The sequence below is a fragment of the Rutidosis leptorrhynchoides genome, chromosome 6, assembly GCF_046630445.1.
Source record: "Rutidosis leptorrhynchoides isolate AG116_Rl617_1_P2 chromosome 6, CSIRO_AGI_Rlap_v1, whole genome shotgun sequence".
NCBI lineage: Eukaryota > Viridiplantae > Streptophyta > Magnoliopsida > Asterales > Asteraceae > Rutidosis > Rutidosis leptorrhynchoides.
In genome coordinates, this window is record NC_092338.1 from 124,537,951 (window position 1) to 124,557,893 (window position 19,943).

The following is a 19,943-nucleotide window of genomic DNA, read 5'->3' on the forward strand; positions in this document are numbered from 1 at the left end:
AAATGCCACAAAATGTCATCCAAGTATGTGAAGTATTTGACATTTGGGGTATTGACTTTATGGGTCCATTTCCAAAATCTCATAATAATCTCTATATTCTCGTAGCCATTGATTATGTATCTAAATGGGCAGAAGCACAAGCTCTCCCAACTAACGATGCACGAGTTGTAGTCAACTTTTTAAAACATCTTTTTGCAAGGTTTGGAACACCGAAAGCTTTAATAAGTGATCGGGGAACTCATTTCTGTAATAATCAACTTTAGAAAGTTCTTAAAAGAAATAGAGTAACTCATAAAATCTCCACTGCTTATCATCCACAAACAAGTGGACAAGTTAAAAATACCAACCGAGCTTTAAAACGTATTCTAGAGAAAACCGTAGGATCAAATCCGAAGGAATGGTCCATTAAGTTGGAGGATGCACTCTGGGCTTTTAGAATAGCCTACAAAACTCCAATTGGAACCACACCTTTTAGACTCGTTTACGGAAAAGCATGTCATCTTCCAATAGAAATTGAACACAAAGCATTTTGGGCTTTGAAGACATGTAATCTTGATTTACATGAAGCTGGACGTCTACGATTAAGTCAACTAAACGAATTAGAAGAATTAAGACATGAAGCATACGAAAATTCGTTAATCTATAAAGAAAGAACGAAGAAATGGCATGATAAAAGAATCAGAAGTTCAAAAGAATTTAAAGAAGGAGACAAAGTTCTTCTTTTCAATTCACGATTCAAGCTATTTCCTGGAAAATTGAAATCAAGATGGTCTGGACCATTCATAGTCAAAAGAGTTTTCCCATACGGAACGATATAATTAATAAATTCAAATGGAATTGAATTTAAAGTTAATGGTCACAGAGTTAAACATTACATAGATAGTCCGATGGAAGTCGACAACGAAGTTAATCACAATTTCGATACCACAGATAACTAAGTGTGAGGAGAATCAAGTCTTTTAAGAATTTTATGTATTTCTGTTAGAGTTATATTGTCTGTTTTCATGTAGTTCTCGAAAATGGAACCCGAATGGTCTTTCCCTAGCAGACCCTAAAGAACTAGTCTTCTCCTCCCATTCTGAATTTTTATTTTTTTTAGGAAATGAAGACTGCATGTGAACTAAACCATGGTCTAATGCTACACGCTTTGATCACTAAACGTAATAATGACACACTTCCGAGTGAAATAGTATCAGTAATCAGAGAAAGATTGGACGGAGTAAGAAAAGAATCTAGATGCAAAGATAATAAGTTACAATTTGGTAAAGGAAAATCAAAATCCGCAGCGAAAAGAAGAGCACGACACCTTGAAAGATGTCACAAATGCGGAAAATGGTCACATGGAGGTAAATGTTCAAATAATCAAACCTATTCAAATACTGAATTTGTTACTTTATGCAGAGACGGACCGTTCATATGTTTAGAAGAAAAAACACTGAATGCTCGAGGTTACGCCTATGTAGCTATGGAAAACCAATTAAACTGACTATCTTATGAATGGGATAGATCATATAACTAAGAATACTATCTCACATGTAAGTCTGTACAGTTTTTATTTTTTTATTTTTATTTTTAACCTTTTGATAATAAACGCTAATTTGTTCGCTATAAAGTATTAAATTGGTATTGAATAAAATTAGGTTTGGCGACCGAAATTATTGATATCATACAAAAATTTATTACATCACTGCGAAATTTAACGTTTATTCTTAAGGTATAAATATCTTTAATCAATCAACCCAAAATATTTCAAAAATTCGTCATGAGTTAAATTAGGTCATGGAACCGAAATTACTTTACCGAAAAGAGGGGTGCATATTTTTGATAATATTTGATTGATTAAAGTGGGATAACAGCCAAAAAGATTTTTAATTTTATTTTTTAACCATGTTTTTAAAATTAATATATAAATATTAAATTAATATTTTGAACTTTGTAAAATCAATATATTTAAAATTGTAAATTTTTAAAAAATTAATCTTTTTAATATAATTTTGTATGTATAAAAACAAAAATATACTATAAGTTTGGTGTAAATTTATAATATGAATTTTTATTTAAGTTTGGTGTGAATTTTTAATTTTATGCATATTTTAAATTTAAGTTTGGTGTGAATTTAAAAATAAAATTTACTTTATTTCGCTAAGTTAAAAATATGATTTTTAAAATTCGTCGTGAGTTGAAGACTAGGTCGTTGAACCGAAATTGCTTTACCCGAGGGAGGGACGAGAACTTTTATTATCATTATTTTTAATCTTATTGAATTAAAGTATGCCAAAAACATTAAAAAATCCAAAAATCTTTACTTTTAAAACCGCGCTTTGATTTGACAAATTTTAAAAATTTTGTCGAGGGACAGACTAGGACAACGATCCAAAACGCCCTCACCCTAAAAAGAAACAAATTTTTAAAATTTTATTAATTTTATGTTTTATTAAGAATAAGGTTTTATATATATAAAAAAAAAAGTACTGTACCCGGAACCCCATGCGATCGCATGGGGTTTACTCTTCAACCTCATGCGATCGCATGAGGCTGGATTCCAGGCCAGTTTGATAAAAAGAACAGCTCGCTGTTCTGCACAAAAAACACACACACATATAAGAACTAACCCCAAAATTACCTCTAAAATTCGCAATTTTCCACCGTAATTCGTCATTTTTCTTGCTCTAATCATGCCTAGATTCTCATTCTTCAGCAAAATGGTAAAAATTACACCCCTAAACTCTATAAATTCCTAGTTTTTGTGATAATTACCAATTTTTTACCTAATGCAATTTTGTTAATTTCTAGTGTAATTAGTGTTAAATTGTTAGTATTTTATGCATGTATAACCTAGATTGATGCTATTTAACATGATTTGAAGCCAAAAACTTCAAAAATTTTAGAAATCTAGGGTTTGTGTTGTTGAGCAATTTGGGGCTTTTTGATATAAACAGGTTATGGCCAATTTTTGTCATGAATTATTGCTAAATTGAGTAGTGTAACATGTTTAGATAGTTAAATGATCCAAACATTGATCTTAAACATGATTTTTGGAGATTAAAGTGGACTTTTTAAGTCCAAAATTCATGAACTTGATTAATTTGATATATTTGCCATTTGAGACTTGTTTAATTATTAGTAATGACTATTTTGATATGTTATTTAAGTTAAATGCTTATGAATTTTGTATACATTTTCATATGTGCTTATTTGAAAAGTGTATAATTGTGAAAAATTGTAAAAATGTGTATAAGTTTAATTTTGATTTAACATGTTATAGTGATTGTTTTAAGTTGTTATTTTGCTAACACTAATGCATATTTGGATGCACAAATTTTGTGTTTAATGTGTTTTGCAGAAAGCTGATACTGGAGGTTCAGGAGCATCATCATCTAGACGACCAGCACCAGCACCAGCACCAGAACCAGAGCAAGAAATGCAACACGAACAACAACAACAACAGCCTGATCAGCACGTACCTTATTATGATCCGGTACAGTTTGTTGATGAATTCATAGTATTCCCAATGAGGCTGCCAGTAGAATTCCCAACGATTCCTGAGCACACTCTGCATCCTAATCTGAGATTTGATAGGAGATGGAGAGATTACGAGACATATCAAAGGAACAAATTCAAATTGGTAACAAAAAATGTAGAGGTGCCAAGGGTAATCGATTGGGCCCCTTTGGAAACGATCCATCTAGCTGACCGTGTTAGACAGCTTTTAGTTCAAAGGTATGGCAGTTCTTCTTTTACAGATTGGGAACGTCTTTTCACCATTCGTAGACCTGTATATAAGGAATGGTGTGTTGAGTTGATGAGTACTGTATCACTTGATACAAATATAGTTAGAATAGATGATAGAAGATTTCTTAGGTTTATCCTTGGCGGTAGGATGTGCAAAATGTCCATGCTGGACATGGCCAGGGCCTTACAGATATATACTCATGGTGAGTTGCTATTACCCGATTGTACAAATTTGATTCATTATGGTGAGAGGGTAGATAGTAACTTTGACGCTGACGCCATTTGGAGGCGTATGTCACATTTTGATGTTTTTACACGAGCAGGAGGACACTCCTATACACATATTGACAGAGCCGAGCTTCGTATTATTCATAGATTTTTGGCTAACTCGATTACACAGAGAGGTCATAATAAAGAAAAAATTACCTTACATGATTTATTCTACCTAAAGTGTATTCGGGATCATAGAAGCTTTGTCAATATCCCTTACTGTGTTGCTTTTTATTTATCTAAAATGGTAGAGGGAATGCAGGACGGGAGTATAATAGGAGGAGGTATTTTTGTTACTCTCATTGGAGAGTATTTAGGTGTTGATAGGAACTAAGGGGGTCCATTACAGCTTTGTAGAGAACAGGTTGAGCCCTTAGGATTGAAAGTTTATGTGGGTGCTAAGGTATTGAAAAGTAGACGTAACCAGGCAGTACCCTATGAGGGATCTCATCCTCAGGTAGAGAGAGGCTCAGACGAGGAAATGGAGGAGGCGGAATACATTAGGGATGTCTTTCGAGATGCTATTCTTGACGTCCACGTTCGTATAGATGAGGAAGCAATGACGAACGCGGCCAGACATAGTATGTATGAGCAGTGGAACTCCGAGCGAGTATACGAGGATTATAGGCGACGCCAACACGATAGCTGGTTAGTTCATCAGCACCAAATCATGAGCCAGCTATCATATCAGGTACCAAATAATTACGTACCTACTCGACCTGCTCATTTTCCGCCACACAGCCCCGATATCCGACCACCCTTTAACCGGTATGACTATAATCAAGCCTATCAGAACACCTATAACCAACAATGGAACCCACCTGACGAGATGAACTGGAACCTATATCCAGACTGATTTAGTTCCATTTGATGATTTATATGATTTTTATGTTTTTATCTTTTTACTTATTCATGTTTAAACTTATGTTATTAAATATACTTATGTAATCTTTATCATTTTTATTATTATTGTGTACTAATATTTCACATTTAGGATTTGAAAGTGGGATATTAAGTCCCATTTCAAATTGCCATGCATGTTTATATTTGTATGTATGTATGTATATGGTAAATTGTACAAAACAGGGTAAAACAGCGCATTTTCAAAGACTGGCATTAAGTTCAGCAAAAGCTACTAATTTTGACGACAAGATAAATGTGATGTAACAACAGACGGAATGGACAAATGATATGTACCATTTATCATTCAGCAAACAAACGCCAATATGTTTGGAAACTTTGGTAAAATTTAATCATTTCTACGCTAATCACCCTCAATAATTTAAATTGTTACTGATTTCTTGCAAATGAGGGGATTGCAAGATCTTAAGTGTGGGAAGGGGTTAAATTCTTTCAGATTTTTTAAATTTTTTTACTTTAAATACTTGGTTACCATTAGAAATACTAGTAAAGTAGTAGTTGTATTAAAATCTAGTGCTCTCTGATAATAAAGAACAGCCCTAGTCTTATATACTGACTACCCAATTCTAGTAAAAATTTTCAAAATTTTCAATTAAATGAACTCAAAATCATGTTTATACATATTTATGAACGATAAAACTAGGTGTTAACACCAAAATTATTGTAACCTCGGAAAGGACATAAATTGAGAAACAAACCAAAATGTTAAAATTCATTTAAAATGGAATAGAGGACAATAAAAAGGAAAATAAAAGCCAAGTGTGGGAAATTTTCACCGAGTTATTCAAAATACATATCACATATTTTTGTACAAATAATTGAAGATACTTTTGCTTTGGACTAAACTAAACTGTTTTACCCGATGAAAGAAAAGAAGAGATGGATCTACACGATGAATCAATTTCATCGTTAAAAGGAAGTAAAGTCTTCTGAAAAAGAAACGTGCTTCTTGATTTAGGTCAAAAAGTTGTCGTCCAGACCATCTGTAGGTTGACGAAAAATCTAGAAAAGTCATCTCTAAAATCAGCAGAAAATCCACGAACCTCAGCATCAAACAGGGTCGCCAAGTGGTCAGATTTATCCTAACCATGAGAAGGATTTATCTCGTACAATGGGGGGCACCGTGCAAATTAGCTTGATAAGACTAATAAATCAGATCCCCAGAAAGGATAATCTCCTTAAAAGATCAAAAATCAGCTTTTAAGCCTGATATTACTCAATCCTAGAGATTGACCTTAAAGATTGAGAATTCAAACTCATGGAATTCAATGATATCTAAACTCGAGCTTGAACGAGAAAATATTTTGATCAAAATTACAAACCGATTTGTTTTCTGAAAACCCATTTTCAATGCGTTCATTACCATTGAACGTAAAATCCTAAGAATTCACCTGGAATCCATTAGGTCACCTGAACCAAATCGGGTGTCAACCGTAAGAACGGTGGTTGCATAGCATGGTCGAAGATAGGACCTTGTTCCAGACCTAAAAATCATAAGGGTGAGCTTTACTATTGCTCCTACAAAGGATAGTAATTGCGTCCGACACGTTATAGACCATAATTAAAAGCATGTCAGGGGACATTGCCTTAACAGTTACTTGTTCAATGCTTTCCTTTATAACCGGACGGTAGTTTACCGAAAGGTAATATACGGAGCAAGTATACTGGATGTGTTGCTTTCCTAATACAAGGTTAGCAAGTGGGTGACACAAAACCACAAGTTTTGAGCTAAAATTTTCAAATCTGAAACCCACCAAGCCCACAAAAATATTTTGCAAACACCGGTGAAGGGTTATTCTGGAAAACTTATCTAGGGTAAAAACTAGATTTAATTTTCAAAAGATCAAATGTTTTCATAAAGATCCAATTTCCTTAATGGATCTAAATTTTATAGTCATGTGGGACTGTAAACCACATCGTTACTACCATTGTTTATACCGCCGTAAAGAAATCACAGATGTACAAAGTGTGAAGAATAAAGAAGTGATTCTAGTATTTCAAGACTATATTGCTTGAGGACAAGCAACGCTCAAGTGTGGGAATATTTGATAATGCTAAAAACGAACATATATTTCATAACATTATTCCTCAAGAAAGACAAGCTTTTAGTTACAATTGTCCTATTTACAAGTGATATTCGTTTAAATAATAAAAGGTGAAGACAAAAGACAGATTCGACGAATTGAAGACGCAAACGACCAAAAAGCTCAAAAGTACAAAATACAATCAATGAGGTTCCAATTATTGATAAGAAACGTCTCAAAATTACAAGAGTACAAGATTCAAAACGAAAAGTATAAGATATTAAATTGTACGCAAGGACGTTCAAAAATCCGAAACCGGGACCAGAGTCAACTCTCAACGCTCGACGCAACGGACTAAAAATTGCAAGTCAACTATGCATATGAATATAATATAATATATAATTAATTTTTAAAATTAATATATATATTATATTATATTTAAATAAACGTCGGCAGAAGAAAACAACCAAAAGTGTCTCTCCCCAGCTGGCCATGCGATCGTATGGCCTGGAAGGCATAAATCCATGCGATCGCATGAGCCCCTTTTCCAGATCACAGGCCTACAAAAATCGAGCTTTGGTGCACTATTTTTCAATCCATAATATCAATCTCTCTATCTATATACGTAGTATATATTTATATTTATATTTTAATTTTAATTTTAATTTTAATTCTAATAATAAGGGTATGTTAGCGAATGTTGTAAGGGTGTAAGTCGAAATTCTGTCCGTGTAACGCTACGCTATTTTTAATCATTGTAAGTTAAGTTCAACCTTTTTAATTTAATGTCTCGTAGCTAAGTTATTATTATGCTTATTTAATCCGAAGTAATCATGATGTTGGGCTAAAAATATTAAAATTGGGTAATTGGGCTTTGTACCATAATTGGGGTTTGGACAAAAGAACGACACTTGTGGAAATTAGACTATGGGATATTAATGGGCTTTATATTTGTTTAACTAAATGATAGTTTGTTAATGTTAATATAAAGATTTACAATTGGACGTCCCTATAAATAACCATATACACTCGATCGGACACGATGGGCGGGGTATTTATATGTACGAATAATCGTTCATTTAACCGGACACGGGAATGGATTAATAGCCACTAGAATTAATAAAACAGGGGTGAAATTATGTACAAGGACACTTGGCATAATTGATAATAAAGTATTAAAACCTTGGGTTACACTCAGTCAACATCTAATGTTATGCGAGGTGTATATGAAATAGCTTTATTTTTTACTAGGAAAAACTATTAAATACGATACAATTTTACACAAGATATTTATTTATTTATAGAATGGATATACTTAAACCTTGCTACAACACTTATAGGCAGTGTACCTAATCGTACAGTAGTGTAGTTTTTAGTAAGTCCGGTTCGTTCCACAGGGAAAGCTAGTGAAGTTTAACGCTATATTTTTAAAACTATATTTGTATATATATATGTATATATATATATATATATATATATATATATATATATATATATATATATATATATATATATATATAGGTAGTAGTAGTATTATTATTATTATAAAAGGGGTTTTTACCGTTTAATGACCGGTTTGTCGATTTTAAAACTTAGTCGCAGTTAAAACCTAATGTAAAATATTAAATAAATAAAAGACTTAATTTAAAGCGTAAAGTAAATAACGATAAATAAAAGTGCGATAAAATAAAATTGCTATAATTAAAAAGTACGATAATTAAAAGTGCAATTAAATACAATAACAATAAATAAAAGTGCGATAATTAAAAGTGCAATTAAATATAAAATAAAGGAAATTAAATATGAAATAAAAGAATTATGATTATTTAAACTTCCGTAATCATGATGTTTGACGTGTTGATTTTAGTTTTATGCCCATGGGTTAATTGTCCTTTTTCCTGGATTATTTAATATGTCCGTCTGGTTTTTGTCCATAACAGTCCATCAGTCATAAATATAAAGTGCGAGTATCCTCGTCAAATTATCCTTATACCCGAAGCAAATATTCCAACTAATTGGGGACTTAAACTGTAACAAGGTCTTAATACTTTGTTTAATAATTACACCAGGATATCGACTGTGTGTAACCCAAGGTTTTAATACTTTGTTAACAATTATGCCAAGTGTCCTTGTACATAATTTTACCCCTGTTTTAATAATTCCATAGACTATTAATCCATTCCCGTGTGCGGTTAAATGAACGATTATTCGTACATATAAATACCCCGCCCATCGTGTCCGATCGAGTGTATATGGTTATTTATAGGGACGTCCAATTGTAAATATTTATATTAAAATTAACAAACTATCATTTAGTTAAACAAATATAAAGCCCATTAATAGCCCATAGTCTAATTTCCACAAGTGTCGTTCTTTTGTCCAAACCCCAATTATGGTACAAAGCCCAATTACCCAATTTTAGTAATTAGCCCAACATCATGATTACTTCGGCTTAAATAAGCATAATAATAATTTAGCTACGAGACATTAAATTAAAAAGGTTGAACATAACTTACAATGATTAAAAATAGTGTAGCTTTACACGAACAGAATTTCGACTTACACCCTTACAACATTCGCTAACATACCCTTATTATTAGGATTTAAAATTAAAATTATAATTATAAATTATAAATATAAATATATTACGAGAGAGTGAGAAGAAGAAAAGATTGATTAGAAAAAGATGTAATTAAATCGACGAATTACATGGCCTTTTATAGGCGAATGATTAATTTGAATTTTCACTTATGACCCCTTAACTATGCTCAATTAACAACTTTTTATTATTTATTATTATTCCTATTATGAATTATTTAAATATTATATTATATTCTTGTGCATAGTTGACTTGTACTTTCAGCTCCGTTGCGTCGAGCGTTGAAAGTTGGTTCATGTCTCGGTTCCGGATTTTCGAACGTCCTTGCGTACTATTTTATATCGTGTACTTTGCATTTTGCGTCTTGTACTCTTGTAATTTTGAGACGTTTCTCAACAATAAATTGAACCACTTGGATTGTACTTTGTACTTTTGAGCTTTTTGGACCTTTGCATCTTTAATTCATCGAATCTGCCTTTTGTCTTCACCTTTTATTATTTAAACGAATATCACTTGTAAATAGAACAATTGCAACTAAAATCTTGTCTTTCTCGAGGAATAATGCTATAAAATATGTGTTCATTTTTAGCATTATCAATATTTCCACACTTGAGCGTTGCTTGTCCTCAAGCAATATAGTCTTGAAATAAAAACATACTTGAATCACTTCTTTATTCTTCACACTTTGTACATCAGTGAATTCAATACGGCGGTATGAACAATGATAGTAACGATGTGGTTTACAGTCCCACATGACTATATAAAAATTTAGATCCGTTAGGAAATTGGATCTTTATGAAAACATTTGATCTTTTGAAAATTCAAGCTAGATTTTACCCTAGACAAGTTTTCTGATTTGATCCACCATCGGTGTTGCAAAATATATTTGTGGATCAATATTTTGGCTAAAAACTTTTAGGCTCGTGTAATCCACTTCTATCCCTGTATCGGAAAGCACACATCCATTTTACTTGTTCCGTATATTACCTTTCGGTAAACTACCGTCCGGTTGTAAAGGAAAGCGATGAACAAGAAACTGTTAAGGCAATGTCCCGTGACATGCTTTTGATTATGGTCTTTAACGTGTCGAATGCTAGTACTATCCTTGGTAGGAGCAATAGTAAAGATCATCCTATGATTTTTTGGTCTGGCGCAAGGTCCTGTCTCCGACCATGCTATGCAACCACCGTTCTTACGGTTGACACCCAATTTGGTTCAGGCGACCTAATGAATTCCGTTGAATTCCTAGGATTTTACGTTCAATGGTAATGAACGCATTGAAAATCGGTTTTCAGAAAACAAATTGGTTTGTAATTTGATCAAAATATTTTCTCGTTCAAGCTCGAGTTTAGATATCATCGAATTCCATGAATTTGTAATTCTCAATCTTTAAAGTCAATCTTAAGGATTGAGTAATATCAGGCTTAAAATCTGATTTTTAATCTTTAAGGAGATTATCCTTTCTGGGGGTCTGATTCATTAGTCTTATCAAGCTAATTTGCACGGCGCCCTCCCCATTTTATGAGATAGATCCTCTCATGGTTAGGATAAGTCTGACCACATGGCGACCCTGTTTGATGCTGAGGTCCGTGGATTTCCTGCTGATTTTAGAGATGACTTTTCTAGATTTTTCGTCAACCTACAGCTGGTCTGGACGACAACTTCATGACCTAAATCAAGAAGCGCGTTTCTTTTTCGGAAGACTTTACTTCCTTTTAAATGATGGAATTGATTCATCATGTAGATCCATCTCTTCTTTTCTTTCATCGGGTAAAACAGTTAATTATCGTCCAAAACAAAGTATTTTTAATTATTTGTACAAAAATATGTGATATATATTTTGAATAACTTGGTAAAAAATTTCCCACACTTGACTTTTATTTTCCTTTCTTTGCCTTTTTATTTTCCTCTATTTCATTCTTAAATGAATTCTAACATTTTTGGGTTGTTTCTCAATTTATGTCCTTTCCGAGGTAACGACAATTTCGGTGTTAACACCTAGTTTTATCGTTCATAAATATGTATAAACATGATTTTGAATTCATTTAATTGAAAATTTTGAAAATTTTTTACTAGAAGTGGGTAGTCAGTATATAAGACTAGAGCTGTTCTTTGTTATCAGAGAGCACTAGATTCTAATACAACTACTGTTTTACTAGTATTTTTAATGATAACCAAGTGTTTTAAATCAAAAAAAAAAATTAAAATTCCGAAAGAATTTAACCCCTTCCCACACTTAAGATCTTGCAATGCCCTCATTTGCAAGAAATCAGTAACAATTTAAATTATTGAGGGTAAATAGCGTAGAAAAATGATTAAATTTTACCAAAGTTTCCAAACATATTGGCGTTTTTTTTTTCTCGAACCTTATAACTTTATAAAACATAAAATTAATTTAAAAATTAAAATTTTGTTTCTTTTTAGGATGAGGGCGTTTCGGATCGATGTCCTAGTCCGTCCCTCGACAAAATTTTAAAATTTGTCAATTTAAAGCGCGATTTTAAAAGCAAAGATTTTTGGGTTTTTTAATGTTTTTGGCATACTTTAATTTAAATAAGATTAAAAATAATGATAATAAAAGTTCTCGTCCCTCCCTTGGGTAGAGCAATTTCGGTTCAATGACCTAGTCTTCAACTCACGACGAATTTTTAAAAATTGTATTTTTAACTTAATGAAATAAAGTAAATTTTTGTTTTTAAATTCACACCAAACTTAAATTTAAAATGCATAAAATTAAAAATTCATATTTTAAAAATTAAAAATTCACACCAAACTTATATTATATTTTTGTTTTTATACATACAAACTTATATTAAAAATATTAATTTTTCAAAGATTTACAATTTTAAAGAAGTTTATATTATTATTTTAATATTAATTTATATTAATTTTAAAAACATGATAAAAATAAAATTAAAAATCTTTTTGGTCTTTTATCCCACTTTAATCAATCAAATATTATCAAAAATATGCGCCCCTCTTTTCGGTAAAGTAATTTTGGTTCATTGACCTAATTTAACTCATGACGAATTTTTGAAATATTTTTGATTGATTGATTAAAGATATTTATACCTTAAGAATAAACGTTAAATTTCACAGTGATGTAATAAATTTTTGTATGATATCAATAATTTCGGTCGCAAGACCTAATTTTATCGAATACCAATTTAATACTTTATAGCGAACAAATTAGCGTTTATTATCAAAAGGTTAAAAATAAAAATAAAAAATTAAAACTGTACAAACTTACCTGTGAAATAGATTTCTTAGTGATATGCTCTAGCCCACTCATAAGATAGTCGGACTAATTGGTTTTCCATGGCTACATAGGCGTAACCTCGAGCATTTAATGTTTTTTCTTCTAAACATATGAACGGTCCATCTCTGCATAAAGTAACAAATTCGGTATTTGAATAGGTTTGATTATTTGAACATTTACCTTTGTGTGACCATTTTCCGCATTTGTGACATTTTTCAAGGTGTCGTGCTCTTCTTTTCGCTGCGGATTTTGATTTTCCTTTACCAAATTGTAACTTATTATCTTCGCATCTGGATTCTTTTCTTACTCTGTCTAATTTTTCTCTGACTACTGATACCAGTTCACTCGGAAGTGTGTCATTATTACGTTTAGTGATCAAAGCGTGTAGCATTAGACCATGGTTTAGTTCACAGGAAGTCTTCATTTCGTAAAAACCTAAAAAAAATAAAAATTCAGAATGGGGGGAGAAGACTAGTTCTTTAGGGTCTGCTAGGGAAAGACCATTCGAGTTCCATTTTCGAGAACTACACGAAAACAGAAAATCTAACTCTAATAGAAATACATAAACCTCCCTATACTTAGTTAAAATTGTGATTAACATTATTTTCAATTGAATCATCAACAACTTGTATATCTTTGACTTTTACTTCAATCCATTTGTTGATTTCCTTCGTAACTTTCACAAATTCAACTAACATCGCCTTTTCTTTTGACGATAAATTGGATATTAATCGGTTATATAACTTAAAGTTTCCTTTAATCTTAGCATCGTGAATCCGTTTATAAAGTTTCTTCGTTGAACTGTTAAAAATGGGTTCATCTAATTTCGTATCATCAATGACATTCTTTGTGATTGGATCATCATTAAGTGTTTCTTCATCTTCCCCACACTTATGCGTTTTATTGGTCTAACAGTTTTGGTTGGTGAAGATCTAAACTTTCGGTTCACAAAGGTGATCGATGTATCACCATCCCTAAGTGTCATTCTACCTTCTCTTACATCAATGAATGCCTCGGTGGTTGCTAAAAATGGGCGACCTAGAATTAGAGGAATATCAAGGTTTTCCTCCATATTAATCACTATGAAGTTTGCAACAAAGGTCAAACTTCCCACGTTAACAAGTAAATTATTTGCTATTCCAACCGGGTGTTTAATGGTTTGGTCAAATGATTGAACACCTATTTTGGTTGGTTTTAATTTACCCATGCCTAATCTTTTGTATAAGGAAAGAGGCATAATATTTGCACTTGCTCCTAAATCTGCGAGTCCATTATATACAGCACCATCATTAAGTAAGCAAGAAATGATAAATTCACCCGGGTCTCCTGCTTTAGTAAGTCGAGTTGGTTTGTAAACCTTTTTCGGGTGTTCTTTCCTTGGTTCTTTCACTTCTATTTGAATTTCTTGTTCACATTTTTCTTCGTTTCTTGGAATGGGAGGTTTGTATAAGAATTCTTCTTCATCACTCAAATTTGAATCCTCCTTATATTCTAATTTTGATTTTTCATATGTTGTTGATAACATATTTATGTTTTCATTTTGAAGGTTTTCTTGGGTGGTGAAATTATGATTAACTTCATTGTCAACTTCCATCGAACCATGTATGTAATGTTTAACTCTGTGACCATTAACTTTAAATTCAATCCCATTTGAATTTATTAATTCTATCGTTCCGTATGGGAAAACTCTTTTGACTATGAATGGTCCAGACCATCTTGATTTCAATTTTCCAGGAAATAGCTTGAATCGTGAATTGAAAAGAAGAACTCTATCTCCTTCTTTAAATTCTTTTGAACTTCTGATTCTTTTATCATGCCATTTCTTTGTTCTTTCTTTATAGATTAACGAATTTTCGTATGCTTCATGTCTTAATTCTTCTAATTCGTTTAGTTGACTTAATCGTAGACGTCCAGCTTCATGTAAATCAAGATTACATGTCTTCAAAGCCCAAAATGCTTTGTGTTCAATTTCTACTGGAAGATGACATGCTTTTCCATAAACAAGTCTAAAAGGTGTGGTTCCAATTGGAGTTTTGTAGGCTGTTCTAAAAGCCCAGAGTGCATCCTCCAACTTAATGGACCATTCCTTCGGATTTGATCCTACGGTTTTCTCTAGAATACGTTTTAAAGCTCGGTTGGTATTTTCAACTTGTCCACTTGTTTGTGGATGATATGCAGTAGAGATTTTATGAGTTACTCCATATCTTTTAAGAACTTTCTCAAGTTGATTATTACATAAATGAGTTCCCCAATCACTTATTAAAGCTTTCGGTGTTCCAAACCTTACAAAAAGACGTTTTAAAAAGTTGACTACAACTCGTGCATCGTTAGTTGGGAGAGCTTGTGCTTCCGCCCATTTAGATACATAATCAATGGCTACGAGAATATATAGATTATTATGAGATTTTGGAAATGGACCCATAAAGTCAATACCCCAAATGTCAAATACTTCACATACTTGAATGACATTTTGTGGCATTTCATCACGTTGACTTATTTTTCCGGCCCTTTGACAAGCATCACAGGATTTGCAAAGAAGGCTTGCGTCTTTGTAAATTGTAGGCCAATAGAATCCAGCATCGTAAACTTTTCTTGCTGTTAGTTGAGGCCCATAATGCCCTCCTGTTGGTCCTGTGTGACAATGGTTTAAAATTTTACTAGCTTCATCTCCGAATACACATCGGCGTATTATTCCATCTGGACAACTTTTAAACAAATGTGGATCTTCCCAGAAATAGTGTTTTATATCACTGAAGAATTTCTTTCGTTTTTGGTACGATAATCCTTTTTCAAGGAATCCACAAACTAAGTAGTTTGCATAGTCTGCAAACCATGGGATTTCATTATAATCTATCTTCAATAGATATTCATCAGGAAAGTTGTCTTGTATGGCCGATTCATTTAGAACTTCTAATTCAGGATTTTCAAGACGAGAAAGATGATCAGCGGCGAGATTTTCTGCTCCTCTTTTATCTCGGATTTCAATATCAAACTCTTGTAAGAGTAAGATCCAACGGATTAATCTTGGTTTAGCATCTTGTTTCGAGAATAGGTATCTAAGAGCAGAATGGTCAATATAGACCACCGTTTTAGCTAGAACGAGATATGAACGAAATTTGTCAAAAGCAAAGACAATAGCAAGGAGTTCTTTTTCAGTAGTTGTGTAGTTTGTTTGTGCTCCTTGTAACATCTTACTAGCATAATATATAGGTTGAAATCGTTTTTCAATCCTTTGTCCTAAAACGGCTCCCATTGCAAAATCAATTGCATCGCACATTAGTTCAAACGGTAGATTCCAATTTGGTGTTATCATGATCGGCGCATTAGTGAGTTTCTCTTTAAGAATATTAAAAGATTTGATACATTCCTCTGAAAAGATGAATGGAGCATCCTTTTCTAGGAGTTTATTCATAGGAGTGGCAATTTTAGAAAAATCTTTTATGAAACGTCGGTAAAAACCGGCTTGCCCTAGAAAACTCCTAACTCCTCTAACATTGGTGGGATGTGAAAGTTTAGCAATTACATCTACTTTAGCTCTATCCACTTCAATTCCTTCCTTTGAGATTTTATGACCAAGAACGATGCCTTCTTTAACCATGAAATGACATTTCTCCCAATTAAGTACTAGATTTGATTGTTTGCATCTAATAAGCATTCGTTCAAGATTAACTAAACATGATTCAAATGTATCACCGAAGACTGAAAAGTCATCCATGAAAACTTCCATGCATTCTTCTATCATGTCGTGAAAAATCGCCATCATGCACCTTTGAAAGGTTGCAGGGGCGTTGCAAAGTCCAAATGGCATGCGTTTGTAAGCAAAAGTACCATAAGGGCACGTGAACGTGGTTTTCTCTTGATCTTTGGGCGCTATTGGAATTTGAAAATATCCGGAAAATCCATCAAGAAAACAATAGTAACTATTTCCGGCTAGCTTTTCCAACATTTGATCAATGAAAGGTAAGGGAAAGTGATCTTTTCTGGTGGCGTCATTTAATTTTCTATAATCAATACATACACGCCATCTTGTTACAGTCCTTGTAGGAATAAGCTCATTTTTTTCATTTGTAATGACAGTCATGCCACCCTTCTTAGGCACGCATTGAACTGGGCTTACCCATGGACTATCAGAGATTGGATAAATTAAACCTGCATCTAGCAGTTTAATAATCTCTTTCTTAACTACATCTTGCATATTAGGATTTAGTCTTCGTTGGCATTGCACATACGTTTTATGACCTTCTTCCATAAGGATTTTATGTGTGCAATACGAAGGACTTATTCCTTTAATATCATCAATCTTTCATGCAATGGCTGGTTTATGAGCTTTCAACACAGAAATGAGTTGTGATTTCTCATTTTCAGTAAGAGAAGACGATATTATTACAGGTAATTCAGATTCACCATGTAAATAAGCGTATTCCAAATGGTTTGGAAGTGGCTTTAACTCTAATGTCGGAGGTTCTTCTATCGATGATTTGTATCGATATCTGTCTTCTTCTTTTAGCATTTGAATTTCTTCTGTTGTTGGTTCATATCCATTAGCTATAAGTGTAGTTAACATTTCAGCTTCATCAATTTGTTCATTACCTTCTCCTAAAGAACATTCTCCTGTTCCTTGTAATTCTGGGAATTCTTCTAATAATTCTGCATGTGAATCTATAGTTTGAATATAATAACATGTATCATCTGCAGATTGCGGTTGTTGCATTGCTCTATCAACTGAAAAGGTAACACTCTCGTCCTCTATACTTAGGGTCAGTTTCTTACCGAACACGTCTATCATTGCTTTAGCCGTGTTTAAGAATGGTCTTCCTAATATGAGAGGAACTTGAGAATCTTCTTCCATGTCCAGAACAACAAAATCTACTGGAAATACTAAAGTACCAACTTTAACTAGCATGTTCTCCATTATCCCTCTAGGATATTTTATTGATCGATCGGCTAGTTGTATGCTTATTCTTGTTGGTTTCAATTCTCCAAGGTCTAGTTTAGCGTATAGTGAAAACGGCATTAAATTTATACTAGCACCTAAGTCTGCCAATGCTTCTATTGAACTAAGACTACCCAGAAAACATGGAATTGTGAAACTTCCTGGATCAGATAATTTTTCTGGTATCTTATTCAACAGCACTGCTGAACAATTAACATTCATAGTAACAGCTGAGAGTTCTTCCATTTTCTTTCTATTTGTGATTAGATCTTCCAAGAATTTAGCATATCTAGGCATTCCTGAAATCACATCAATGAAAGGAAGATTTACATTTATCTGTTTAAACATATCCAAGAATTTGGATTGCTCGGCTTCAAGTTTCTCTTTCTTCATTTTACTCGGGTAAGGAAGTGGTGGTTGGTATGGTTTAACATAAGGTTTATCCTTAGCTGTGTTATCTTCATTAACCTTCTCAACTACCGGTTCTTTTTCCTTATCTTGTTCAGGTTGTGGTTCTTGTGGAGTAGGAATAGTTTCATCAGAAGTTACAGGTATTTCAGGTGGTTTAAGTGTTGTACCACTTCTTGTGGTAATGACTTTAGCTGTTTCATTCCGGGGGTTAGCATTTGTATCACTAGGTAAACTTCCCGGTTTTCTTTCACCTATTAATCTTGCTAGGTTACTTACTTCTTGTTCCAGATTTTGAATAGAAGCTTGTTGATTTCTAAATGCTTGAGCATTTTGTTCATTGGTTTGTTTTTGAGATGTGAAAAACTGCGTTTGAGTTTCAACTAGCTTCGTCATCATATCTTCTAAATTCGGCTTTTTATCATCGGTTTGTTGTGGTGGTTTGTTTTGAAAATTAGGTCTTTGCTGATTGTAAGTATTATTGGATACTTGTTGATTGCTAGGACCTTGTTGGTTGTTGTATGGAATATTTCGATTATAGTTCTGGTTTTGATTGTAGATCGGTCTTGGCGGTTGATAATTATTCTGATAATTATTTCCAGGCCTTTGGTTTATGTATGAAATATTCTCTCTTTGTTCCATTGTTAATTCAATACTAAGACAATCTTTTATCAAATGTGGTCCTCCACACTGCTCACAACTAATTCGTATTGAGTGTATATCTTTAGTCATCTTTTCCATTCGTCTCTCGACAGCATCTATCTTTGCGGAAATGGAATCTAAGTCATGGCTAGAATCGGCTCTAGCTGCTTTAGATGATCTAACGATATCTTTTTCTTGGTGCCACTCATGTGAGTGGGAAGCAATGTTATCAATAATTTTGTAAGCATCAGTTTCGGTTTTCTTCATAATGGAACCACCAGCTGCTATATCGATGTCTTTTCTTGTAGTGATGTCGCATCCTTGGTAGAATATTTGTACTATTTGACAGGTATCTAAACCATGTTGCGGACATCCTCTTAATAACTTTCCAAATCTTGTCCACGCTTCATATAGAGTTTCATTTGGCTTCTGTGTGAACGTAACAATTTCTCCTTGAAGTCTTACGGCTTTAGATGCTGGAAAGAATTGTTTAAGAAATTTTTCAACTAAAACGTCCCATGTATCAATCGCCCCTTCAGGTAACGATTCCAACCAATCTTTGGCTTCTCCCTTTAAAGTCCAGGGAAATAACATGAGATATATCTGTTCATCCTCAACTTCTCTTATTTTAAATAGAGTGCAGATCCTATTAAAGGTACGAAGATGTTCATTTGGATCTTCCTTCGGCGCACCACTAAATTGGCATTGATTAGTCACCATGTGTAGAATTTGTCCTTTGATTTCATAATCTAGCGCATTAATGTCTGGATGAGTAATTGCGTGACCTTGGCCAGTGCATTTAGCTCTCATTCGGTCTTCCATACTTAAAGGTTCCAGATTTTCCATAATTGAATTTGTTGAATTGGAATCACTAGAGGATTCTGATTTAATGGTTCGTTCCTCAACAATCTCTGTTTGAATGATTGGTGGTTCCGGAGGAAAATTTAATGGTTCAGGATCTATGAATTGTCCCTGAATATTCTCCGGATTCTCAATTGTGAGGTCGGGTTCAAAAAATGGATTATCGGAAATTTGAATTGGAGTACTTGGTCGACTGGATGAAGATTCTAAAGAAAAATCAACGGCGGTAATATTTGCTAAATGTCTTGATCTAGTTACAGGTGGTGAACGTACAAAAGGTGGAGAACGTCTTAC